This window comes from Hyla sarda, chromosome 1, assembly GCF_029499605.1.
Source record: "Hyla sarda isolate aHylSar1 chromosome 1, aHylSar1.hap1, whole genome shotgun sequence".
NCBI lineage: Eukaryota > Metazoa > Chordata > Amphibia > Anura > Hylidae > Hyla > Hyla sarda.
The window spans coordinates 606,898,842-606,925,588 of record NC_079189.1 but is presented as its reverse complement, the minus strand read 5'-3'; the positions used below and the strand labels follow the sequence as shown (position 1 = coordinate 606,925,588).

At 44.6% G+C, this 26,747-nt stretch overlaps 3 protein-coding genes and 1 pseudogene across 3 annotated transcripts in view; 1 reads left to right on the top strand and 3 right to left on the bottom strand.

Annotated features, from left to right (window-relative positions):
- LOC130296610 (zinc finger protein 345-like) overlaps positions 1-26,747 on the bottom strand; it is a 632,251-nt gene that overhangs the window by 62,832 nt on the left and 542,672 nt on the right. The window lies entirely within an intron of this gene.
- LOC130296708 (zinc finger protein 260-like) overlaps positions 1-26,747 on the bottom strand; it is a 473,195-nt gene that overhangs the window by 217,365 nt on the left and 229,083 nt on the right. The window lies entirely within an intron of this gene.
- LOC130296437 (oocyte zinc finger protein XlCOF7.1-like) overlaps positions 1-26,747 on the bottom strand; it is a 327,909-nt gene that overhangs the window by 150,620 nt on the left and 150,542 nt on the right. The window lies entirely within an intron of this gene.
- LOC130296910 (zinc finger protein OZF-like) lies at positions 1,506-16,831 on the top strand (annotated as a pseudogene).

The window sequence follows — 26,747 nt, the reverse complement described above, 5'->3', positions numbered from 1 at the left end:
CACAGCTCTGCACCACGCACATCACACACACACAGCTCTGCTGCATACACATAACTTCAGCTCATCCAGCAGCGATCACAACCAGCACAGCAGAGTCCTGCATACACTGAGCAGATGAGCCTAGAGCAGCAGCCCCTGATCATGTGACTCCTCCTCCTCCATGTGACTGATCACATGACGGTGACATCATCGCAGGTCCTGTAACAACAAGGAAACCACAGGTGGAGGTTTGTGTATATATCTATCTATGTGTGTATGTGAATATATATATATATATATATATATATATATATATGTGTGTGTGTATATATAATGTGTGTGGTTACTGCACACCTGGAGCGCTGGGGGAGGGGACATTACCAACAACTCTTTCAGAACAGGTTTTGTTGGCCCTAAGGAAGAAGATTTTAAAGGAGAAGTACCATGGGGGAAATGTATCCCTTATCCAATAAGTTTCAGATTGTAGAGGGTCTGACCGTTGGGCAGATGTGTCGGCTGCCGTTTAGTGCTGGGGAGAGCCAGGGCCCCATACAGGAGACCGCGGGGGTCCCCCCAGTTGGACCCCCACAATCTAAAACTTATTCCCTATCCTTCGGATAGGAGATACATTTTTCCCCATGATACTCATGATACTGCTTCATTAAAGGGGTACTCCACTGCCTCAGCATTGGGAACATCTTGTTCCAAATGCTTGGAGCGGGCAGCAGGGTCGTGACGTCACACTACGCCCGCCTCACCACCTCCCATAGACTTGCACTGAGGGGGTGTGACCGTGACATCACAACAACGCCGCCCAGCCACCATTTCTCATTGTCTCCTCTTCTTCCCTTCAGGTTTCTCCAATCCAGGATCCTCTGCTGATATCTTCTATATAAGAGAATTCTCCTGGATGACCCATCAACCATGGAGAGAGACAGGAACAAGATGGCCTACAGGATCATAAACCTCACCCTACAGATACTCTTCCGGCTTACTGGAGAGGTGAGGGATTCTGGGAGTGATGTCACATGACCTCATTCTTATCTATGTAATAACAGATGGATATGACTGGAGAGGTGAGGGATTCTGGGAGTGATGTCACATGACCTCATTCTTATCTATGTAATAACAGATGGATATGACTGGAGAGGTGAGGGATTATGGGAGTGATGTCACATGACCTCATTCTTATCTATGTAATAACAGATGGATATGACTGGAGAGGTGAGGGATTCTGGGAGTGATGTCACATGACCTCATTCTTATCTATGTAATAACAGATGGATATGACTGGAGAGGTGAGGGATTCTGCGAGTGATGTCACATGACCTCATTCTTATCTCTGTAATTACAGATGGATATTACTGGAGAGGTGAGGGATTCTGGGAATGTATGTTGTGATATTAATGTGTCTCTCCATACACAGGATTACACAGTAGTGAAGAAGTCCTCTAGTGGGCGCTGTTGGGCCCCTGTGTGTGAAGGATGGGGAAGAACCCTGAACCCAATCCTGGGGCCCCCACCTCACTCCCTGATACATGAGGAAATGGAGGAACAGAAGATCCTAGAACTCATCAACAAGATGATGGAGCTGCTGACTGGAGAGGTGACCCTGCTGGGACATTATACAGTAATGGAGGGGTCTGGTGATGACTGGAGAGGTGACACTGCTGGGACATTATACAGTAATGGAGGGGTCTGGTGATGACTGGAGAGGTGACACTGCTGGGAATGCTGGGACATTATACAGTAATGGAGGGGTCTGGTGATGACTGGAGAGGTGACACTGCTGGGACATTATACAGTAATGGAGGGGTCTGGTGATGACTGGAGAGGTGACCCTGCTGGGACATTATACAGTAATGGAGGGGTCTGGTGATGACTGGAGAGGTGACACTGCTGGGACATTATACAGTAATGGAGGGGTCTGGTGATGACTGGAGAGGTGACACTGCTGGGAATGCTGGGACATTATACAGTAATGGAGGGGTCTGGTGATGACTGGAGAGGTGACACTGCTGGGAATGCTGGGACATTATACAGTAATGGAGGGGTCTGGTGATGACTGGAGAGGTGACACTGCTGGGACATTATACAGTAATGGAGGGGTCTGGTGATGACTGGAGAGGTGACACTGCTGGGAATGCTGGGACATTATACAGTAATGGAGGGGTCTGGTGATGACTGGAGAGGTGACACTGCTGGGAATGCTGGGACATTATACAGTAATGGAGGGGTCTGGTGATGACTGGAGAGGTGACACTGCTGGGAATGCTGGGACATTATACAGTACTGGAGGGGTCTGGTGATGACTGGAGAGGTGACACTGCTGGGACATTATACAGTAATGGAGGGGTCTGGTGATGACTGGAGAGGTGACACTGCTGGGAATGCTGGGACATTATACAGTAATGGAGGGATCTGGTGATGACTGGAGAGGTGACCCTGCTGGGAATGCTGGGACTTTATACAGTAATGGAGGGGTCTGGTGATGACTGGAGAGGTGACACTGCTGGGACATTATACAGTAATGGAGGGGTCTGGTGATGACTGGAGAGGTGACACTGCTGGGACATTATACAGTAATGGAGGGGTCTGGTGATGACTGGAGAGGTGACACTGCTGGGAATGCTGGGACATTATACAGTAATGGAGGGGTCTGGTGATGACTGGAGAGGTGACCATGCTGGTAATGCTGGGACATTATACAGTAATGGAGGGGTCTGGTGATGACTGGAGAGGTGACACTGCTGGGAATGCTGGGACATTATACAGTAATGGAGGGGTCTGGTGATGACTGGAGAGGTGACACTGCTGGGACATTATACAGTAATGGAGGGGTCTGGTGATGACTGGAGAGGTGACACTGCTGGGAATGCTGGGACATTATACAGTAATGGAGGAGTCTGGTGATGACTGGAGAAGTGACACTGCTGGGAATGCTGGGACATTATACAGTAATGGAGGGGTCTGGTGATGACTGGAGAGGTGACACTGCTGGGAATGCTGGGACATTATACAGTAATGGAGGGGTCTGGTGATGACTGGAGAGGTGACACTGCTGGGAATGCTGGGACATTATACAGTAATGGAGGGGTCTGGTGATGACTGGAGAGGTGACACTGCTGGGACATTATACAGTAATGGAGGGGTCTGGTGATGACTGGAGAGGTGACACTGCTGGGAATGCTGGGACATTATACAGTAATGGAGGGGTCTGGTGATGACTGGAGAGGTGACACTGCTGGGAATGCTGGGACATTATACAGTAATGGAGGGGTCTGGTGATGACTGGAGAGGTGACCATGCTGGGAATGCTGGGACATTATACAGTAATGGAGGGGTCTGGTGATGACTGGAGAGGTGACCATGCTGGGAATGCTGGGACATTATACAGTAATGGAGGGGTCTGGTGATGACTGGAGAGGTGACACTGCTGGGACATTATACAGTAATGGAGGGGTCTGGTGATGACTGGAGAGGTGACACTGCTGGGAATGCTGGGACATTATACAGTAATGGAGGAGTCTGGTGATGACTGGAGAAGTGACACTGCTGGGAATGCTGGGACATTATACAGTAATGGAGGGGTCTGGTGATGACTGGAGAGGTGACACTGCTGGGACATTATACAGTAATGGAGGGGTCTGGTGATGACTGGAGAGGTGACACTGCTGGGAATGCTGGGACATTATACAGTAATGGAGGGGTCTGGAGATGACTGGAGAGGTGACACTGCTGGGAATGCTGGGACATACAGTAATGGAGGGGTCTGGTGATGACTGGAGAGGTGACACTGCTGGGAATGCTGGGACATTATACAGTAATGGAGGGGTCTGGTGATGATTGGAGAGGTGACACTGCTGGGACATTATACAGTAATGGAGGGGTCTGGTGATGACTGGAGAGGTGACACTGCTGGGAATGCTGGGACATTATACAGTAATGGAGGGGTCTGGTGATGACTGGAGAGGTGACACTGCTGGGAATGCTGGGACATTATACAGTAACACCACTGGAGGGGTCGGGGTGATGACTGTATCATTATGTGTCAGGTTCCTATAAGGTGTCAGGACGTGGCGGTCTATTTCTCCATGGAGGAGTGGGAGTATGTAGAAGGACACAAGGATCAGTACAAGGATCAGGTGATGATGGAGGATCAGCAGCCCCTCACATCAGCAGGTAATAGACATGACTATATACACACGTCCTCTCATTATTTGTATGTAAAGAATGAATTCAGTCTCTGTATGTGTTCCCTACAGTCAGATCCAGTAAGAGAACAGCAGCAGAGAGGTGTCCCCGTCCTCTTCTTCCACAGGATCAGGATCAGGTAGATGGAGATATTCCCTATGATCTGTAGAAGGGCTGTGAAGCTCTTGTGGTCAGTCCTCTCACCCTCCATGACTCCTTATCTATACTATCCCACATGACTTCTCTTACTGTCTGATGACTATTTCTTATCTTATGAATTAGGAAGAAGATCTGAACAATATTAATGCTCCAGATATTAATGCTCCAGAGACAGATGTGAGCAGTGATGAGCAGTATAAGGAGGACATTTCTACAGGGAAAGATCTGATCTATATTAATACTACAGACATAAAGGAAGAAGAGACAGATGTGAGCAGTGATGAGCAGTATAAGGAGGACATTTCTACAGGTAACCTCCCAGTTGAGTGGTAAGCATTAAATGCAGAGAAGAGTCACAGATTGTTCTCCAGCTACGATATTTTGAGGGGAGTTCTTTTAGCTCTGTGTCCTCTTGGTGACACTGCTATAGGTGATAACACATTGTGCATTTATAATATATTTGGGATATGGACATGAAATATACCTACTGGATGGAAGGACTGTTGCATGTGTCCTACCATCCGTGATCCATTATTTCACCCCGACTCTGTTCCACTCCAACCCAGGATATTTATTAATTATTATACATATATTAGTAAGCAGGGGTCCCGGGAGTACAGAGCAGGGAGAGGTGGACACAGCAGCAGCATTATTCCGGACAGTGTTTGCGTATGAGCTCCTCCCCCTGTGACCTACACTGACTCTGTTTTCTCCTGTTCTGTGCAGCAGTCGGGTCACTGAGGGGAGGGAGGGCACACAGCCCTGGGAGAAGATACTGAGCTGTGTCCCCTCTTGTTTTTTATGACCTACGGCAGCTTTGTTATCGGCATGGCTGACCATCTCCGCTCTAATGGCTGCCCTGTCTCGGGCAATGGTCTCGGGCGGCTCGACGCGGTTGCAGGGAGCCGACCTTTTTCACAGCATCCCTAGGCATTTATGGCTCACATGACTCTGCTATTGGTAAAGGCATCCAGTGGCAGCCTAGACCAATAGAGTGCAGATCTAATGGATCAATGCAATATATATGTGCTGCATTGATTTGTATGAGCAATCAAATGATTGCTTATAAAAGTCCCTTAGAGGGACTAAAAAGAGTGTAAAATAAAAATTTTCTAAATATGTTTTTAACCCCTTAAAGCGTACCTATCATAGTTCCAAATAAAAAAGCGATATGTTTCCCGGTACCTAATCCTGATCGTGTACATATGTTTTATGTCTCTAGGATCTTTATTTCCAGAGATATAAGCATTTATCTGTTGCTCAGTTACTTTTTCATTGTGCAGGCTGGAGGGGGCGTGTCAGTCTGTCTCCCTCACTGTGATGACTCATCTGCTCTGATTCTCTGAGCTGTCAGCCAATTACAGCACTCTACTCTGTAACCCTTTCCTCTCTGGTTTCATGCTGTACATGTTACACAGAGGAAGATGCTTGGAGCTTGCTTGCAGTATGACATTATGGCGAGTTCATAACAGGATTTTATAGCTAAAAGTACAGTATTTTTATGAATACGTTTTCTATCTGTTATCTTTTCCTAGTAAAGTTGGATGCTAATGAACATAGCTGTCACTGGCTTGCACCGAAGTTCCCCCCACAATAGCTACAGGCATCGGAGTTCCCCCACAGTAGGCATAGGCATCGGAGTTTCCCCACAATAGCTACAGGCATCGGAGTTCCCCCACAGTAGCTACAGGCATCGGAGTTTCCCCACAATAGCTACAGGCATCAGAGTTCCCCCACAGTATGCGCAGGCACCTGAGTTCCCCCACAGCAGCTTCAGGCATCGGAGTTCCCCCACAATAGCTACAGGCATCGGAGTTCCCCCACAGTAGGCACAGGCACCTGAGTAACCCCACAGTAGGCACAGGCATCAGCATTCCCCCACAGCAGCAACATGCATCAGAGTTCCCCCACAGTAGCTACAGGCATTGGAGTTCCCCACAGTAAAGCACAGGCATCAGAGTTCCCCCACAGCAGCTACGTGCATCAGAGTTCGCTCACAGTATGCGCAGGCACCAGAGTTCCCCCACAGTAGGCACAGACACCGGAGTTCCCCCACAGTAGGCCTAGGCACCTGAGTTCCCCCACAGTAGGCACAGGCGCCTGAGTTCCCCCACAATAGCTACAGGCATCGAAGTTCCCCCACAGTAGGCACAGGCACCTGAGTTCCCCCACAGTAGCTACAGGCATCGGAATTCCCCACAGTAAAACACAGGCATCGGAGTTCCCCCACAGCAGCTAAAGGCATCAGAGTTCCCCCACAGTGGGTAGAGGCATCGGAGTTCCCCCGCAGTAGGTAGAGGCATCAGAGTAGCTGAAATCTCCTATACTGGATACCGGCGCACTTTACGGCCAGTATCTGGTATTTTGCAAAATCAACACTAGTCTGACGACCCCTAGCGGTGGCTATTTTTAGATTTCATTTCTGGGGGAAATTGACATTTTTTTTAAATAGCCATCATGCAAAAAGCCATCATATGATTAGTTCTGTAACATATAAAAAGTTTTCAACAATGACAGTGCCTCTTTAAGTACAGTGGACGTAAATGTACATTTATGTCCTGTTCATGATGCGATCACTGGAGCGCTGGTGTCACTCATTAACTCCTCAGATGCTGTGATCAATACAGATAATGGCATCTCCGGTGGTGCGGCACTTGTTAGGGCTGAACGGATCACCCGCGGCACGTCCATAGGAATCAGATTGGTCAAGATGGTGGACGGAGGTCCCCCTCGCCAGCCTCTGTCGCTCTCCTGATGTCTTCTTCTCTGGTCTGTCTTCCAGCAGACCAGAGAAGTAAATCGCCGATATTACTGATCAGTGCTATGTCTATAAATGGCATTGTTCAGTATCTGCAGTCTATTGATTGCTATAAATAGTCAGCCACCCCACCCATTGAAACATAAATGAGTGGCATCCATTCAAAAGACCTGTGGCTTTAAATCAGGGTTCCTACAGCTGTTGCATTAGTTGCAGATTGCTCTCTCTCCCACCAAGCGATCCCTCCACCCATTTAAGCATAACAGGCTCCCTGTCATCAGCTGACTAGTGAGTCAGGTCTCACCGCATTGTAACCTGGGAAAAATCTGAGACAACAGTCATTTTTGTATGCTGTTAAAAATAAATATTGGGGTGAAAATCACATAAGAATCACACACACAAAATCACAATAACCATCACACACACAGACTATATTATGAACTACACTAACTTTACAGCCCCTGTAGCATAGTCAAATAAAAAAAATTCCTTGAATTCCTTTAAAGGGGTACTCCGGTGCTTAGACATCTTATCCCCTATCCAAAGGATAGGGGATAAGATGCCTGATCGCGGGAGTCCCGCCGCTGGGACCCCCGTGATCTTGCATGTGGCACCCCATTTGTAAACAGTCCCCGGAGCGTGTTTGCTCCGGGACTGATTACAGTCCCCGGAGCATGTTCGCTCCGGGACTGATTACCGGCGACCACAGGGCAGGCCGCATGTGACGTCCCGCCCCCGTGTGATGTCACGCTCCGCCCCTCAATGCAAGCCTACAGGAGGGGGCGTGACAGCTATCACGCCCCCTCCTGTAGGCTTGCATTGAGGGGCGGAGCGTGACGTCACACGCCGTCGGCCCTGTGGTCGCCGGTAATCAGTCCCGGAGCGAACACGCTCCGGGGACTGATTACAAACGGGGTGCCGCGTGCAAGATCACGGGGGTCCCCAGCGGCGGGACTCCCGCGATCAGGCATCTTATCCCTATCCTTTGGATAGGGGATAAGATGTCTAAGCACCGGAGTACCCCTTTAATGTCCTATCAAAATTTTATATGAATGATTCCATAAGGTAAACGGTGTAACCATAAAAAAAAGTCAGAAATCAAAAAGTCACATATACACAAAAGTGGTAGCGATAAAAACTACAGATCACAGCGCAAAAAAATCACCTTGTACATCCTCGAATATAGAAAATGAGAGTGTTAGAGGGGTCAGAATAGGGCGGTTTTAAACAAAATTAGTACGTTTTAAAAGTTAGATTTTTTTAAAGTAGTACAATGATAGCAAAGTAAACAAAAATAAACATATTTGGTAACACCACATGCGTAATTATCCGAGCTATTAATTATAACTTTAATGATGCTACATAGAGAATGGTATAAACTGTTACCAAACAGAATAGAGTTTTTTTGGTCACATCATATCCCATAAAAAAATGGAGTAATAAAGTGTTCAAAAAGTCACATCTAGCTCAAAATGGTTAATAAAAAAGGGATACATTCTACAGATCATGGTGCAATAAGACTAAATTTAATTTGATAATTTTATTTTCCCTTAGTCTCCTCAGCAGCACAATATGGGGTGTCTCCGCCCCTAGGAGCTAATAGGACAGGGATTTTTTTTAATTAAAAAACAAACAAAAAAGACCTATAGGCACCTCCCATTTGCCTATAAAATGTCCCCTACACATCAGGACAGTGAGTAAATTATCAAGTAATAAAAAATAAAGGTAAGTATAAAGGGAGGGTAGCTTGTGCTGCTGAGGAGACGAATGGGAAAACTAATTATCAAACAAAATTTAGTCTTCCCTGTCGTCCCTCAGCAGCACAATATGGGGATTTAGCAAGTATAACCCCTAGGGGGGGCTCACCTGCCGAGCAGAATTCAATATAGACTTAGCGAAAATAGTTTTGCTAGATAAAAAAAGTGTCATCTCTATAGTGTTTTAGGAATGTCAATGGTATACTCCAAGTTGCAGACTGGCAGATATGTTCCAGAGGGACAGAATTACGTTGTGCCCAAAAGGCTGAAATAGACCTAGTAGAGTAAACTCTAGTGCAGTTAAACCTTTAGAAGTGTAGCAAAGATTAATACACTCACAAATCCACCAAGAAATGGAGGGTTTTGATGCCCATGATGGAGAATAAGAAGATTTTCAGACTTTCAAAAGGGCTTAGTTCTTGCTAAATAAATTCTTAAGCATCTTACAAAATCCAGTGTAGCAAAGTCCTTCTGTTGAGAGGATCCAGACTCAGGAGAAAACTGTGGGAGAGAAATGACTTGATTAATGTTAGCGAAGGAAGCAACGTTAGGCAGAAAAGATGGAAGGAATCTCAGAAGGACTTTCCCAGGTAAGAAGGTGGTATAAGGTTCAACTGAAGCCAAAGCTTAGAGTTCACTAACACTCTTTGCTGTAGTAACAGCCAACAACAAGACCAGTTTAAGAGTGAAGAACCTAAGTTCAAAGGGATAAGCACAAAGTTGTTAAAGGACTAATGCTAAATCCCAGGAAGCAACAGGTTTCACAGATCTTGGATGAATTCTAGTGGTAGCTTTAACCCCTTAAGGACGCAGGACGTAAATGTACGTCCTGGTGAGGTGGTACTTAACGCACCAGGACGTACATTTACGTCCTAAGCATAACCGCGGGCATCGGAGCGATGCCCGTGTCATGCGCGGCTGATCCCGGCTGCTGATCGCAGCCAGGGACCCGCCGGCAATGGCCGACGCCCGCGATTTCGCGGGCGTCCGCCATTAACCCCTCAGGTGCCGGGATCAATACAGATCCCGGCATCTGCGGGAGTTCGCGATTAAAATGAACGATCGGATCGCCCGCAGCGCTGCTGCGGGGATCCGATCATTCATAACGCCGCACGGAGGTCCCCTCACCTTCCTCCGTGCGGCTCCCGGCGTCTCCTGCTCTGGTCTGTGATCGAGCAGACCAGAGCAGGAGATGACCGATAATACTGATCTGTTCTATGTCCTATACATAGAACAGATCAGTATTAGCAATCATGGTATTGCTATGAATAGTCCCCTATGGGGACTATTCAAGTGTAAAAAAAAATGTAAAAAAATGTAAAAGTAAAAGTAAAAAAAAAGTGAAAAATCCCCTCCCCCAATAAAAAAGTAAAACGTCCGTTTTTTCCTATTTTACCCCCAAAAAGCGTAAAAAACATTTTTTATAGACATATTTGGTATCGCCGCGTGCGTAAATGTCCGAACTATTAAAATAAAATGTTAATGATCCCGTACGGTGAACGGCGTGAACGAAAAAAATTTTAAAAAGTCCAAAATTCCTACTTTTTTAATACATTTTATTAAAAAAAAAATTATAAAAAATGTATTAAAAGTTTTTTATATACAAATGTGGTATCAAAAAAAAGTACAGATCATGGCGCATAAAATGAGCCCCCATACCGCCGCTTATACTGAAAAATAAAAAAGTTATAGGTCATCAAAATAAAGGGATTATAAACGTACTAATTTGGTTAAAAAGTTTGATTTTTTTTAAGCGCAACAATAATATAAAAGTATATAATAATGGGTATCATTTTAATCGTATTGACCCTCAGAATAAAGAACACATGTCATTTTTACCAGAAATTGTACGGCGTGAAAACAAAACCTTCCAAAATTAGCAAAATTGCGTTTTTCGTTTTAATTTCCCCACAAAAATAGTGTTTTTTGGTTGCGCCATACATTTTATGATATAATGAGTGATGTCATTACAAAGGACAACTGGTCGCGCAAAAAACAAGCCCTCATACTAGTCTGTGGATGAAAATATAAAAGAGTTATGATTTTTAGAAGGCGAGGAGGAAAAAATGAAAACGTAAAAATTAAATTGTCTGAGTCCTTAAGGCCAAAATGGGCTGAGTCCTTAAGGGGTTAATAAAGGATTTTACCACTGACTCTTGAGTGAGACGCCTGTGGAGGAACGCTGACCCGGCTGCTAGCTGTACCTTAATAGAGTTAGGAGAAAGACCTTTGTCAAATCCATCTTGTAAGAATTCCAGAATTGATGGAACGGAAGGAGAGGAAAGGTCAATCTTCATGACAGCATACCATCTGTGAAAAATTCTTCTAAATCTGTCGTAAGTCCTGTTAGTCGTCTCACTTCTAGAGTGAGATAGTGTTTCAAGTATACGGTCCGAAAACCCTCTGGCTTTCAATAAAGACCTATCAACCTCCATACTGTCAGATTGAATGTTTTGAGTTTGTGGCAGAGCTGCGTGCCCTGAGACACCAGGTTCTGCTTGGGGGGGGGGGGGGGGGGGGAAGTCTCTAGTAAACTCCTTTGCTCATCTGAATGAGCTGGGAGAACCAGGATCTCTTGGGCCAGAATGGAATGATCACTATCACTGAGGCCTAATCCTGTCTGATCTTCATCGCTACTCTGGGTATCATGAAAGTTGGCGGAAAAATGTATGCCAGACTGAATTTCCAAGGAATTGTCATGGCATCTATCTATGAAGGATTCTCTGCTGGATAAATGGAGTAGAACTTGTCTAGCTTGCGATTGGCTCTTGAAGCCATTAGGTCTATTTCTGGAAGACCCCAAAGATCCACAAGTTGAAGGGACACTCCCTGGTTCAGAGTCCATTCCCCAGGGACTGTCAAATTTCTGCTTAGGTAGTCTGCAATGACATTCTGAACTCCCTTTATGTGGACATGATAACTTGAGTATCCTGGTTTCTGCCCAACGGAAGATCTTTGCCACTACTTGAGATAGCGTAACAGATCTTGTTCCTCCCTGCTTGTTTATGTAATAAACTTCTGCCATATTGTCTGTTCTCACCTTGACAGCTTCTCCCATGAGAAGGGGGAAAAATGAAGTAGCACATAGTAGATCACTCTCAGCTCCTTGATATTGGAAGATAGAAGTAGTTCTTCTGGACTCCATTTCCCAGCCGCCTTCCTCCCGAGCAGATGAGCACCCCATCCGGACCCTGAGGCGTCTGTTGTCAAGACTAACCAGTGTGACTCTAGAAGGGTCATCCCATCCCGGGGAACAGCCCACCAACTCAGGGACCTGTGAACTGTTCTGGGAGGAAATTCTTCTTGGAGAGGTCTATGTGCCACAGTGCCCACGGGAAAGCTTCTGCTGAGGATGACAGGAGACCTAAAAATCTCATGAGAGTCCTCAGGGATAAATTAAAAAAGTGTGTTGCCACTTATTCACACTGGGTAGATCTGGTGCGTTTTAAAGTGAGGACTCAAAAACTCACTGAATCATAGACAGTTTCATGCAAGAAAAAAAAAAAGTCTAAGTGTCGGCGCAAGCTTCACCTGTTCCCCTTCGTGAGAGGAAGGAGGACGAGCCGAGAGGAGCCCGTAAAGGGTTGAAGGAATCCTGAAGCCTGTCCTAGTGTCTAGCACGTCCGATAGTTTGGTGCACCTGGGTGAATATGATATGATTTTGCTACTATTTCCATTGTTAATCTTTTGATACAAAGAAATAACTAAAAGAAGCACTACAGTCCTCAGGGATACCTTGCGAGGAATCCAAAGGAATTGATATCCCTTTGATATCCTTTCCTTTCTTACAGGAGATAGATATATTCTCATGTTGTGAGAATGTAGGCAAAATCCCAGAAAGGTCCTTACCTTGTCTGGAGTTAAATGAGACTTTTCCATGTTTATCACCCATCCTAGCCTGTGAAGTAAATCCAGAGTCAGGCTGGTGTGGAGATGAAGTTCTTCCGGGGACTTGGCTAATATTAGCCAGTCGTCTAGGTATGGTATAATTCTGATTCCTTGAATTCTTAGTACCACCGTCATGGAGGACACCACTTTGTGAGGACAAACGAGGCAGTTGTGATCCTGAAGGGAAGGACTTGAAACTGGAGATGGATGATGGACTCCTTTGATGTAGACTGCAATATGCAGGAACTTCCTGTGGTCCTGAAAGATGGGTATGTGGAAAAATGCGTCCTTGAGGTTCAAAGACGCCATGTAGTCGTCCTTCAGTAGGATGGACTCGACATATTTTATTGTTTCCATTCTTTACAATAAATCTGTTTAAGTATCTGAGATCTATTATTAGTCTCCACTCCCCCCTTTCCCCCCCTCTTTCCCTGAACAACTTCTTCAGAAGTGGATAGTTTAGTCTCATCCACAACTCTAAACTCTTCATCAGAGTAAATTATAGTGGAAGCTTCACCCCGTCTAGGTCTCTTGCTAGCAGGAACGGTGACAGCCAGAGAGTCCTTTAGTTCTTTAATGGATCCAAATACAAATTATTTCACCCACATAAACATATCCTGCATGGATGGTTCTTGATTCGGCAGGAGTCTGGGATGGCATAAGCGACAAATAGAATACTATCCATCCGGGAGAGCTATTTTACAGGATGTACATTCTATATGTCTACGTTTATGGGTAGACTTCCCATGTGACTCTCTGCGTCTTCCAGACTCCATGGATGACATCTAAGAAATGTATAAAAAATGAATAATCAATAACAATTAGAAAAATAGGAAGAAAGAATACCTAGAAACAAAGGAAGGAACGTACATTAATGCAACACAAGCACTACTGATAGCAGCAACAGCTCCGAGAGACTGAGCTAAGATGGAGGGAGGTTTAAATAGGGCGCATTGGCGCCGGAAAACTAGGCCCCGCCCGCTTCCTGGCGGCAGAATAAGAAGTCTTAAAAACCGCAAACTTCTTTGTAAATAAAAGACAGAGGTTAAGAATTATTAAAACCGAATGCAGGGAACCTAATTTTGGTTCCCTGCGGCTGCCCCAGAACCTTTCTCGGCTGCTGGTAGAATAGGAACTTCTGGTGACGTCACTGGAAGTGACGCATGCAAGACGCGAGCTCCCCAACCTGCGGCTTCTGGCTTCACAAAGATGGCGCCGCACACCGGAGCAAACATGGGGGACCTGGATTTCAGCAACAGGTAACCTGAAAGAAAATAAATAAACTATAAGACTTTAGGATAAGGGGACAGCATCAGACGTCCACGCTCACATCAGGACAGAAAGAAACTCACTGTCCTGATGTGTAGGGGGCATTTTATAGGCAAGGGGGAGGTGCCTATATGTCTTTTTTGTTTGTTTTTTCACTAAAAAATCCCTGTCCTATTAATGAGTCCTAACACATCTCCATAAACCAAAAACTAAAAAAGTTACAGGGGTCAAAATACGGCGATTTAAAGCAATTTTTGTTTTCATGTTTGTCATGAAAGAATACACAAGAATACAAATTGGGCCTCATTTACTAAGAGTGTCGGGTTTTTACTAGTGGGAAATGTTTTAGACTTGCAGGATTTCTCTTTACTTACTATAGTGAAAAGTCGGGCAAATTTTCTGACCAGCTTTTTCTAGGTTGAAACTTCCAGCCATTTATCCACAGGATTTTCTGTGAATTCAATAGTAAATAGGTCGGGGTATGAAACCACGCTCCTTTTTGGGTCAGCCACGCCCCTTTTCGGGTTTTCACAGTGCACTGTGGGGTTTGTCAGATTTCCCTGGCACACACTGGCAAAGACATGTTGCAGACACTCCACGCCAAAAAAATAAAAATTAAAAAAAAAAACAACAAAAACTGGTCAGTTTCAGCTTAGTAAATGAGGCCCATTGTGTATTCTTGTGACCGTACCGGCTGATATATAAAGATAACAAGTCAATTTCACTGCACAGTAAATGGCATACAATGAAAACCACCCCCAAATTTGGAAAAAAAAATGTTTTTGTCCATTTCACCTGTTTTATATTAATATGAATGATTGTTACAAAGTACAATTGGTCCCGCAAAAAACAAACCCTCATTTGGCCCTGTAGATAGAAAATTAACAGTTATGACTCTTAGAAAAGGAGAAGGAACAAAGGAAAATGCTGGTCAATTTAAAGGGGTACCCCGGTGAAAAACTTTTTTTTTTTTTATAAACTGGTGCTAGAAAGTTAAACAGATTTGTAAATTACTTCTATTAAAAAATCTTAATCCTTCCTGTACTTATTAGCTGCTAAATACTGCAGTTTCCATTTGAAACGCAGAGCTGTCTGCTGACCTCATGAGCACAGTGCTCTCTGCTGACATCTCTGTCCATTTTTAGGAACTGTCCAGAGTAAAAGGAAATCCCCATAGCAAACATATGCTGTTCTGGACAGTTCATAAAATGGACAGAGATATCAGCAGAGAGCAGTGTGCTCATGATGTCAGCAGACAGTTCTGCGTTTCAAAAAGAAAAGAATTTCCGCTGTAGTATTCAGCAGCTAATAAGTACAGGAAGGATTAAGATTTTTTAATAGAAGTAATTTACAAATCTGTTTAACTTTCTGGCACCAGTTGATTTAAAAAAAAGTTTTTCACCGGAGTACCCCTTTAAGGTTATTACTCAAATTAAATGTTTTCTTCTTGCAGATGACTGTACCAGGAGATCAGAGGAGAATCTTATATCTTCAGATTATAAAGCAGATGATGATATCACACAAGATACATATGAAGAACATTCCATTATCCCAGATACACCCTCAGCCCTGCACAGCCAAGATCTGTCATCTGATTGTTTAAAAACAGTCCTATCATCTGATTCATCACAGCAAAACAAGAAGCCATTTTCATGTACTGAATGTGGGAAATGTTTTACTGACAAATCACAACTTGTTCAACATCAAAGAATTCACACAAGGGAGAAGATAGTTTCATGTTCACAATGTGGAAAATGTTTTACTCAGAAAGCAGATCTGGTTAAACATCAAAGAACTCATACAGGGGAGAAACCATTTTCATGTGCAGAATGTGGGAAATGTTTTAATCAGAAATCGAGTCTTGTTGAACATCAAAAAATTCACACAGGAGAAAGACCATTTTCATGCTCAGAGTGTGGAAAATGTTTTACTCACAAATCATATCTTGTTAAACATCAAAGAATTCACACAGGATTGAAACCATTTTCATGTTCAGAATGTTGGAAAAGTTTTACGAACAAATCATATCTCGTTAAGCATCAAATAACTCACACAGGAGAGAAGCCATTTTTATGTTCAGAATGTGGGAAATGTTTTAGTTTCAAATCAACTCTTATTACACATCAAAGACTTCACACAGGAGAGAAGCCTTTTTTATGTGTAGAATGTGGCAAATGTTTTACTCAACATTCAAGTCTTGTTACACATCAAAGAACTCACACGGGAGAGAAGCCATTTTCATGTTCAGAATGTGGGAAATGTTTTACTGACAAATCACATCTTAGTCAACATCAAAGAACTCACACAGGGGAGAAGTTAGTTTCATGTTCACAATGTGGAAAGTGTTTTACTCAGAAATCAGATCTTGTTAAACATCAAAGAACTCACACAGGAGAGAAGCCATTTTCATGTTCACAATGTGGGAAATGTTTTACTCAGAAATCAAGTCTTTTTGCACATCAAAGAACTCACACAGGGGAGAAGTTAGTTTCATGTTCACAATGTGGAAAACGTTTTACTCAGAAACCACATCTTGGTAAACCTCAAATAACCCATACAGGTGAGAAGCCATTTTGTTCAGAATGTGGGAAATGTTTTACTCAAAGATGAACACTCATCTGACATCCAAGAATTCACACAGGAAAGAAGGCATTTTCATGTTCAGAATGTGGGAAATGTTTTACTGAGAAATCAGCACTTATGAAACATCTAAGAATTCACACAGGAGAGAAGACAATTTAGAGCAATAAATGACACAGATAACACATCTATATACAGTGCATAGTGAAAGTATTCGGACCCCTTGAACTTTTCGACCTTTTGCCACATTTCAGGCTTCAAACATAAAGATATAAAAAAAAATTTTGTGAAGAATCAACAACAAGTGGGACACAATCATGAAGTGGAACAAAATTTATTGGATATTTCAAACTTTTTTAACAAATAAAAAACTGAAAAATTGGGCGTGCAAAATTATTCAGCCCCCTTAAGTTAAAACTTTGTTGCGCCACCTTTTTCTGCGATTACAGCTGTAAGTCCCTTGGGGTAGGTCTCTATCAGTTTTTCACATCGATAGACTGCCATTTTTGCCCATTCCTCCTTGCAAAACAGCTGGAACTCAGTGAGGTTGGATGGAGAGCGTTTGTGAACAGCTGGAGCTCAGTGAGGTTGGATGGAGAGCGTTTGTGAACAGCTGGAGCTCAGTGAGGTTGGATGGAGAGCGTTTGTGAACAGATGGAGAACGTTTGTGAACAGCTGGAGCTCAGTGAGGTTGGATGGAGAGCGTTTGTGAACAGCTGGAGCTCAGTGAGGTTGGATGGAGAGCGTTTGTGAACAGCTGGAGCTCAGTGAGGTTGGATGGAGAGCGTTTGTGAACAGCTGGAGCTCAGTGAGGTTGGATGGAGAGCGTTTGTGAACAGCTGGAGCTCAGTGAGGTTGGATGGAGAGCGTTTGTGAACAGCTGGAGCTCAGTGAGGTTGGATGGACAGCATTTGTGAACAGCTGGAGCTCAGTGAGGTTGGATGGAGAGCGTTTGTGAACAGCTGGAGCTCAGTGAGGTTGGATGAGAGCGTTTGTGAACAGCTGGAGCTCTGAGGTTGGATGGAGAGCGTTTGTGAACAGCTGGAGCTCAGTGAGGTTGGATGGAGAGCATTTGTGAACAGCTGGAGCTCAGTGAGGTTGGATGGAGAGCGTTTGTGAACAGATGGAGCTCTGAGGTTGGATGGAGAGCGTTTGTGAACAGCTGGAGCTCAGTGAGGTTGGATGGAGAGCGTTCGTGAACAGCTGGAGCTCAGTGAGGTTGGATGGAGAGCGTTTGTGAACAGCTGGAGCTCAGTGAGGTTGGATGGAGAGCGTTTGTGAACAGCAGTTTTCAGTTCTTTCCACAGATTCTCGATTGGATTCAGGTCTGGACTTTGACTTGGCCATTCTAACACCTGGATATGTTTATTTGTGAACCATTCCATTGTAGATTTTGCTTCATGTTTTGGATCATTGTCTTGTTGGAAGACAAATCTCCGTCCCAGTCTCAGGTCTTTTGCCGACTCCGTCAGGTTTTCTTCCAGAATGGTCCTGTATTTGGCTCCATCCATCTTCCCATCAATCTAACCATCTTCCCTGTCCGTGCTGAAGAAAAGACCAAACCCTGATGCTGCCACCACCATGTTGGACAGTGGGGATGGTGTGTTCAGGGCGATGAGCTGTGTTGCTTTTACGTCAAACATAACGTTTTGCATTGTTGCCAAAACGTTCGATTTTGGTTTAATCTGACCTGAGCACCTTCTTCCACATGTTTGCTGTGTCACCCAGGGGGCATGTGGCAAACTTTAAACAACACTTTTTATGCATATCTTTAAGAAATGGCTTTCTTCTTGCCACTCTTCCATAAAGGCCAGAGTTGTGCAGTATACGACTGATTGTTGTCCTATGGACAGAGTCTCCCACCTCAGCTGTAGAGCTCTGCAGTTCATCCAGAGTGATCATGGCCCTCTTGGCTGCATCTCTGATCAGTCTTCTCCTTGTGAGGCGAAAGTTAATTTAGTGGGACAGCCAGGTCTTCGTAGATTTGCAGTGGTCTGATACTCCTTCCATTTCAATATTATCGCTTGCACAGTGCTCCTTGTGATGTTTAAAGCATGGGAAATCTTTTTGTATCCAAATCCAGCTTTAAACTTCTCCACAACAGTATCTCGGACCTGCCTGGTGTGTTCCTTGTTCTTCATGATGCTCTCTGCGCTTTAAACGGAGCTCTGAGACTATCACAGTGCAGGTGCATGTATACGGAGACTTGATTACACACTGGATTCTATTTATCATCATTAGTCATTTAGGTCAACATTGGATCATTCAGAGATCCTCACTGAACTTCTGGAGAGAGTTTGCTGCACTGAAAGTAAAGGGGCTGAATAATTTTGCACGCCCAATTTTTCAGTTTTTTATTTGTTAACAAAGTTTGAAATATCCAATACATTTCGTTCCACTTTATGATTGTGTCCCACTTGTTGTTGATTCTTCACAAAAAAATTACAGTTTTATATCTTTATGTTTGAAGCCTGAAATGTGGCAAAAAGTCGAAAAGTTCAAGGGGGCCGAATACTTTCACTATGCACTGTATTAACCATGTACATAGGATATCTGACATTTATACATATATCATATACTGTATCTCCAAAATTGTTACCTATTGTGAATAAAAGTTTTCTTTTAGAAGGTAGTCACCTATCCAGCTATGTCATCACTATAGTTTACATCAGGGGTACTCAACTACTTTTAGTAGGGGTCCACTTAACCAGGTCTGCCATCCGGTGAAAGTCCGAGCTAAACGCTAAGACCATGCCAGAAATAGGTGCTGCCTGTTGTAAAAAATTAAGTCATAATCATTCTCCAACTGCCACACACTGTGCCCCTGGTATAATACTGCAGCACACTGTGCCCCTGGTATAATACTGTCACACTGCGCCCCTGGTATAATACTGACACACTGTGCCCCTGAATATAATACTATGACATGCTGTGTACCTAAATATAATGCTGTCAAACACCATGCCCTTGATATAATACCTCCATACACCGCTTCTGAGTATAATACTGCCATTTAAGCCTGCCACCATATGAACTGTGCCATGATGCCCCCCCCATATAAACTATGCCACTATGCCTGCCCCCCCCCATGTGAACTCTCCAGTTGTTGCAAAACTATAACCTCGGTTTAAGTGGCTCTCCAGCTGTTGCAAAGCTTCAGGCATTATGGGAGTTGTAGTTTTGTAACAGTTGGACAACCACAGATTGGGGTTCAGTGTCACCCATCATCACTGTAGAAATTACAAGTGACTCCAGCTCTGATGGGACAGTCAGGAGAATATACAATTATATCAGTGACTCCAGCTCTGATGGGACAGTCAGGAGAATACACAATTGTATAATGACTCGCAGGAGATGGCTTCTCTGTTGTCTTTCTTTTTCTTCTTCATCTGGTCTTGGTCTTCTTTCAGCTCCATCTTCCTCTGCAGAGTCTGATGCCCGGACATTATTGGTTACTTTGTTAGTAGATCCTCATCCTCTGTATGACAATCATAATCCAGCCAGACATCCTTACCCCTAAAAATAATACCGCCAGACACTGTTTCCTCTGTTTGTCAGAATCCCACCCCTGTACTCCCCTAGACCCATTTTTCCCCTCCTCCTGCAGACCCCTAAGGGCTTCTCCACACTGTGGACATTCAGCTTGCTGATTGCGCCACCGAAGCCATTGGAGGTAGGACTGCACGGATGTGCGCCATTCTAGATGACAATGCAGTCTGGTGGAATTCCACCTGCTAAATGGACATCCACCTAAAGAACAAACATATTCATTCTTGGAGTTTTTGTCCATTCTGCTGGGGGAATTCCTCTGTGGTCATTCCACAGTATGCACAGAGCAGCAGAATCCCAATGAAAACAATTGGATGTTGCTGCAAGCAGATTTCCGCCAGAGAAATGTCCTCAATGTGTATGGGCCCCCTTACTCCTTCAGACTCCTGTGCCCCCCAAGACCCCTGCATCATTTGTTTACTTTTCTGTCCCCCCTCCCCAGACCCCTCTGTCCCCTTCTGCCTTAACACTCCCCTCCTGCATCATTCATCTCTCCCCCCCAAAGACCCCTGCATCATTCATCTTTACACTCCCCCCCCCAAGACAAGCTCCCTGCATCATTCATCTCCCCCCCAAGACTAGACCCCTGCATCATTTATCTCCCCCAAGACCAGACCCCTGCATCATTCTTCTCCCTTCCCCCCAGACCAGACCCTTGCATCATTCTTCTCCCCAAGTCTAGACCCCTGCATCATTCTTCTCCCCCCAGAACAGACTCCTGCATCATTCATCCCCCCCACAAGACAAGACCAGCCCCCTGCATCATTCCCCCCCCAAGACAAGCTCCCTGCATCATTCATCTCCCCCCCAAGACTAGACCCCTGCATCATTTATCTCCCCCAAGACCAGACCCCTGCATCATTCTTCTCCCCTCCCCCCAGACCAGACCCTTGCATCATTCTTCTCCCCAAGTCTAGACCCCTGCATCATTCTTCTCCCCCCCCACACCAGACCCCTGCATCATTCATCCCCTCCCAACACTAGACCCCTGCATCATTCATCTCCCCCCCCCAAGACGAGACCCCTGCATCATACTTCTCTCCCCCCCCAGACCAGACCCCTGCCTCATTCTTCTCCCTCAAGACCAGATCCCGGCATCATTCTTCCCCTCCCCTCCCAGACTCCTGCATCATTATTCTCCCCCAAGACAAGACCAGACCCCTGCATCATTCATCTCCCCCCAGACCAGACCCCTGCATCATTCATCCCCCCCCCCAAGACCAGACCCCTGCATCACATCTCCCCCCCCCCCAAGAACTCTGCATTATTAATCTCCCCCCACATTTCAAGACCCCTGCAGCATTCGTCTTCTGCCACCCCAAGAACCCCTGCAGCATTCATCCCCCCCACCACCCCAAGACCCCTTTTAGGCCCAGACCAAGTCCCAGCAGCATCAGTAATATATTGCCTGTGAGTGACACAGCCTGTAGTTGGCTGAAGCATGAGGAGACCATTGAAATTTATGATTTTGAAATTAAAATTTAAGATTTTGAAATTTAAATTAAGGATTTTGAAATTTGAATTTCACTACTCTGCCTGACATACCTATTGAGTATATGAGAGAAGTACAATACGCTTCACTTTGCTTAAAACAGCATTTGTCTAGAACAGCAGCAGGTGTGTACTATTGGCTGTCCTTTCAAAGTATATAGACCCTTGACAGATTAACAGGTACAAAATAGTACACTACTTAGATGTAGGTATGTAGTATGCACATATGAGTGCAGAAAAATGTGCTACAGTACGCTTAAAAATACTTATTTTTACCTGTGTCCCAGATTCCAAAATTCCTTTATAATCAGAAATTGTCAGAATACCACCTGACATTCAAAATAGTAAAATGATATACGTTCTCTGAAGAAAAGGATCCTTCATTAGATGACAATATGAGTATTGTGTGTTCCAGTGACATTAGCTCATCGGAGGAACAGGAAAACATGATACAACTTAATTCTGCAACTGAAGAACCACAACAAAGTATGAACGACTTAAAGTCTACTGGAACTAAGGAACTTCAAAATGTCAATCTACCACCATTGAAAGTCAGTCAATTCAAACAGCCGGTGGTCACTATCCATGGTTCCCTGTTTCTACTAGTCCTTGGCAATATTCATTTTATTACTGGTCTGGTATCAACATGGCAATAATGCTGGAAGAGTAACTCAAGGATACCCACATGTTTCCTATAATACACAGTCAATATATAGAGACTATATAGTGGCTGAATGACACAGCCTGGAGGTGGCTGAAGCATGAGGAGACCATATAGTGTCTGAATGGCACAGCCAGGAGTTGGCAGCAGCATGAGTAGACCCTAGGGCTTCACAATCCCTAAGATTAAAAGATGGATTATGAAATTTAAACCGAAGATTTTGGGTAGCTAGTGCTACCATAACAAAATTTTTATTCCCAGGTCCAGCAGCATCAGTAAACCATATATTGCCTGAATGGCACAGCCTGGAGGTGGCTGACGCATGAGGAGACCATATAGTGTTTGAATGGCACAGCCTGGAGTTGGCAGAAGCATGAGCAGACCATTGAAATGAAAGAATTTTAAATAGAAATTTAAGATTTTGAAATCGAAATTGAGGGTTTTGAAATTGAACTCCTAAGTTTAAGTGTCCTGGGCCCAGGCGTGTGGATACAAAGGACCTAATCTAACAAGGAGTCATATGTCACATGGCAGCACAATGACAGAGCCTGTAGGTGGCATCAGTAGGAGGAGACCATATAGTGTCTGAATGGCACAGCCTGGAGTTGGCGGCAGATGAGGAGACAATAGGGCCTCACAAGCTCTAAGAATAAAAGATGAATTTTGACATTTCCATTGAAGATGTATGGTACCTAGTGCTACCATAAACATCACAAGGGGAACAATGGGGATAAGGGAACTCAGCTCCTCTTGGCGTAAAAATCTAATTTTATTAAGGTTCCATTAAGACTGAAAAGAACGAACAAAAAACACATGTGCATTGTGAGTTAAAAAAAAATGCGCACACCGACGCGTTTCGAGCTGTTACAAGCCCTTAATCCAGGTACATATTGCTGCTATCGCTACCTTTTTATATCTGCTGCAAGATAAGCATTTCACCATGTGACCAGCCGGTCACATGAGCTATACACCTGATTAATCAATGGACCTAGTGATAACCTAGGAAAACAAAGGATTATAAAAAAACGACAAATAATGCAAAACAAAACTCAATATATATAGGCTAAATCATTTCGGAAGTTCATCCCGGCCGGGAACCGGGTTTCAAGCATTAAGATCCAATAAGCTTTGTGCTTTAATAACAAACGGGACCAATCTCCGCCCCTTCGGGGAGGATGCACCCTTTCTATGCCACACACTTCAATGCAGTCACTATTGCCCTGATGGACCTCGGCAATATGCTTGGATAAGCCGGATAGAGAGCGTGAGTTAAAAGCCGCATTATGTGAATTGTGAACATGTTCGTATATGCGTTTTTTTTTAGCTTTCTAGTTGTGCAGCCTACATATTGAAGCTTACATGTTTTACATGTAACTACATATACGACATGGGTAGTATCGCAATTCAGAAATGATTTAATGGGATAATGCTTGCCATTAGATGTTGAAACAAAATGGTTAGTTTTTACAGCATATCTACACAAATTGCATCTATTTCTAGCACATTTGTGAAAGCCTTTGATGTGTAACCAAGTGCTGTTGGTAGGCCTATTCACAAAGTCACTAGGTGACAACCTGTTGCCAAGGGTTTTACCCCTTTTAGCCACTATGTTCACACCTTTAGATAATATTTCATTTAGACTGTTGTCTTCATACATAACAGGTAGGTGCTTAAGTAAAATGGTTTTGATTTGAGTGAACTGGTTATTATACTGGGTTGAAAAAGTGACTTTTTCGCTGTAATGTGCATTAATATTTGTAGTGTCCCTTAGCAACAGCTCTCTATTTTTATGTTGGACAATTCTTTTAGCTCTTGTTAACACAGGACTAGAGTATCCTCTATCCAGCAGTCTCCTGTCAATATCCTTGCATGTTTCAATGTATGCATTGTTGGATGAAGATGCCCTTTTAGCCCTAATGTATTCTCCAACTGGGAGATTGCGTGTTACATGGCGAGGATGACAACTGCTGGCATGGAGGGTACTATTTCCCGAAGTAGGTTTTCTGAAAAGTTTGGTGCTTATTATTTCTTGATTAATGTAATGTCAAGGAAATTAATCTCTGTACCTCCCCACTCCAATGTGAATTTTAGATTGAGATCATTATTATTGATGAAACTTAGAAAGAGTGAGGCCTCTTCCTTTGTGCCTCTGACCATACATTGAAACATGCTGGTCACATGGTGAAATGCTTATCTTGCAGCAGATATAAAAAGGTAGCGATAGCAGCAACATGTACCTGGATTAAGGGCTTGTAACAGCCCGAAACGCGTCGGTGTGTGCGTTTTTTTAACTCACTATGCACGGGTGTTTTTTGTTTTTTGTCCGTTCTTTTCAGTCTTAATGGAACCTTAATAAAATTAGATTTTTATGCCAAGAGGAGCTGAGTTCCCTTATCCCCATTGTTCCCCTTGTGAAGTTTGCTACCTCCTGAGGATATGGCTCGGCCGCAAGCTCTCGTGCTCCCAGGAATCTGACACCTTCCTTCCGGGACTTCTCTATGGTGAGCTGGAGTCTTTTTTGTCCTTCCTTCTTTTTTTGCCTACCATAAACATGTATAGGTAATGTCTTAGGCCCAGCAGCATCACTAAACCATGTAGTTGCTGAATGAGACAGACTGGAGCTGGCTGAAGCATCAGTAAACCATATATTGGATGAATGGCACAGTCTGGTGGGGACTGAAGCATGAGAAGAACATATATTGGCTGAATGACACAGCCTGGAGTTTGCGGCAGCATGATGAGACCATATAGTGGCTGAATGACACAGCCTGGAGTTGGCTGAAGCAGGAGAAGACCATATAGTGGCTGAATGACACAGCCTGGAGTTGGCTGAAGCATGAGAAGAGACCATATAGTGGCTGAATCAGACAGCCTGGAGGTGGCAGCAGCAGCATCAGGAGTCCTGAAAGTGACCTGGTGACAGAGTGGTGCAAGGGGTGGCAATACCAGTACCCGGTGACCAAGGTGGGTGAAAAAAGGTCTGATGCTAAGGAATGTTTGTAACTGGGGAGCAGCGCCTTAAATCTGTTTGGCACTATCCATATTTGTGAAGTGTTGGTATGGCACCATGGTCAATCTACTTTCATGCATCAGGCATTGGTGGGTGAAAATCCTGGCTGATGCATGCCTGATTCATCTTCACAAAGGTCAGTCTCTTCCCTTTTTTCGTGGACAGACAAGTTCTCCTTGGGGTGACTATGGACCCTGCTGCACTAAACACCCGCTCTGATGGCACACTACTGGCCGGGCAGGACAACTTTTCCAGGGAAAACTCTGCTAGTTGCGGCCACAAATCAAGTTTGGCTGCCCAGAAGTCCAGCAGATCTTCAAGGTGTGTTGGCATGGGCATGTCAAGGTATGCCACCACCTGCTGGTTCAGGTCCTACTCCTGTGGCAACATCACAAATCAGACAATTTGTGGGATACCGTTCTGACGCTGCAGCTCAAGGAGGGTGTGCTTCACGGTGTACGAGTGGCTGAAGTGCATGCAATGTTTCCTTCCCATTGTTAGGATGTCTTGCAAATGGGGGGAACACTTCAGGAACTGCTTCACAACCAGATTGAACATGTGTGCCATGCAGGGCACATGGCTCAGGCTTCCCAGTCGCAGCGCGGCCAAGATGTTCTTCATGTTGTCATGGTTCCCATTTCCAGTTTTCGTGGAGTAAGCCATGCGTCGATTTCTTTTCGATTGACTTTTAGCAGTTCCTCCTCAGGTTCCTCAACAGTGTCTGCTTCAGGACCCTGAACCCTGGCAACACCGCCTCCCACGTCACTTTCCTGATCACTACTTGCCCACTTAGCGGGTGTCTCCTCCACTTCTTGGCTGGGCAGTAGCTGCTGGCTGTCCACTATTAGATCGTCGTCAGTGAATAGTGGAGCTGAACCCACAGCATAAGATACTTCTGTAGGAGAGGGAACAGCATAGGACAGAGGCAATGGGAGGATAGGGACTGCTCCCGGGCCATTCCAACTGTGGGTTGTGTCTGAGGAACCCACCGACTGTTGACTGGGGGTGTCAGATGTCACATGTGATGAAGTGGATGACCGTGTTAACCAGTCGATGATGGCAGATGGGTTGCTGGTCGAGACACGACCGTTAGCTGATAACGGGAGCTCTCGCTGAGACTCCTGCTGCCACTCACCGCTAGTCTCCTGCGACCTCTGCCTGAAGGATTTAGGCCTCTGCCATTCCTTTATGCATGTCCTGGCACTTCTCTGCCTCACATACTTGCTTAAAACAGTATTTGTCTAGAACAGCAGCAGGTGTGCACTTTTGGCTGGCCTTTCACAGTATGTAGGCCCTTGACAGATTAACAGGTACAAAATAGTACACTACTTAGATGTACGTATGCGGTATGCACTGATGAGGGCAGAAAAATGCGCTACAGTATCCTTAAAAAATATATATTTTTGTAAAACACCAGCAGTATACAACAGGGCTCCAAACACTAACTAAACA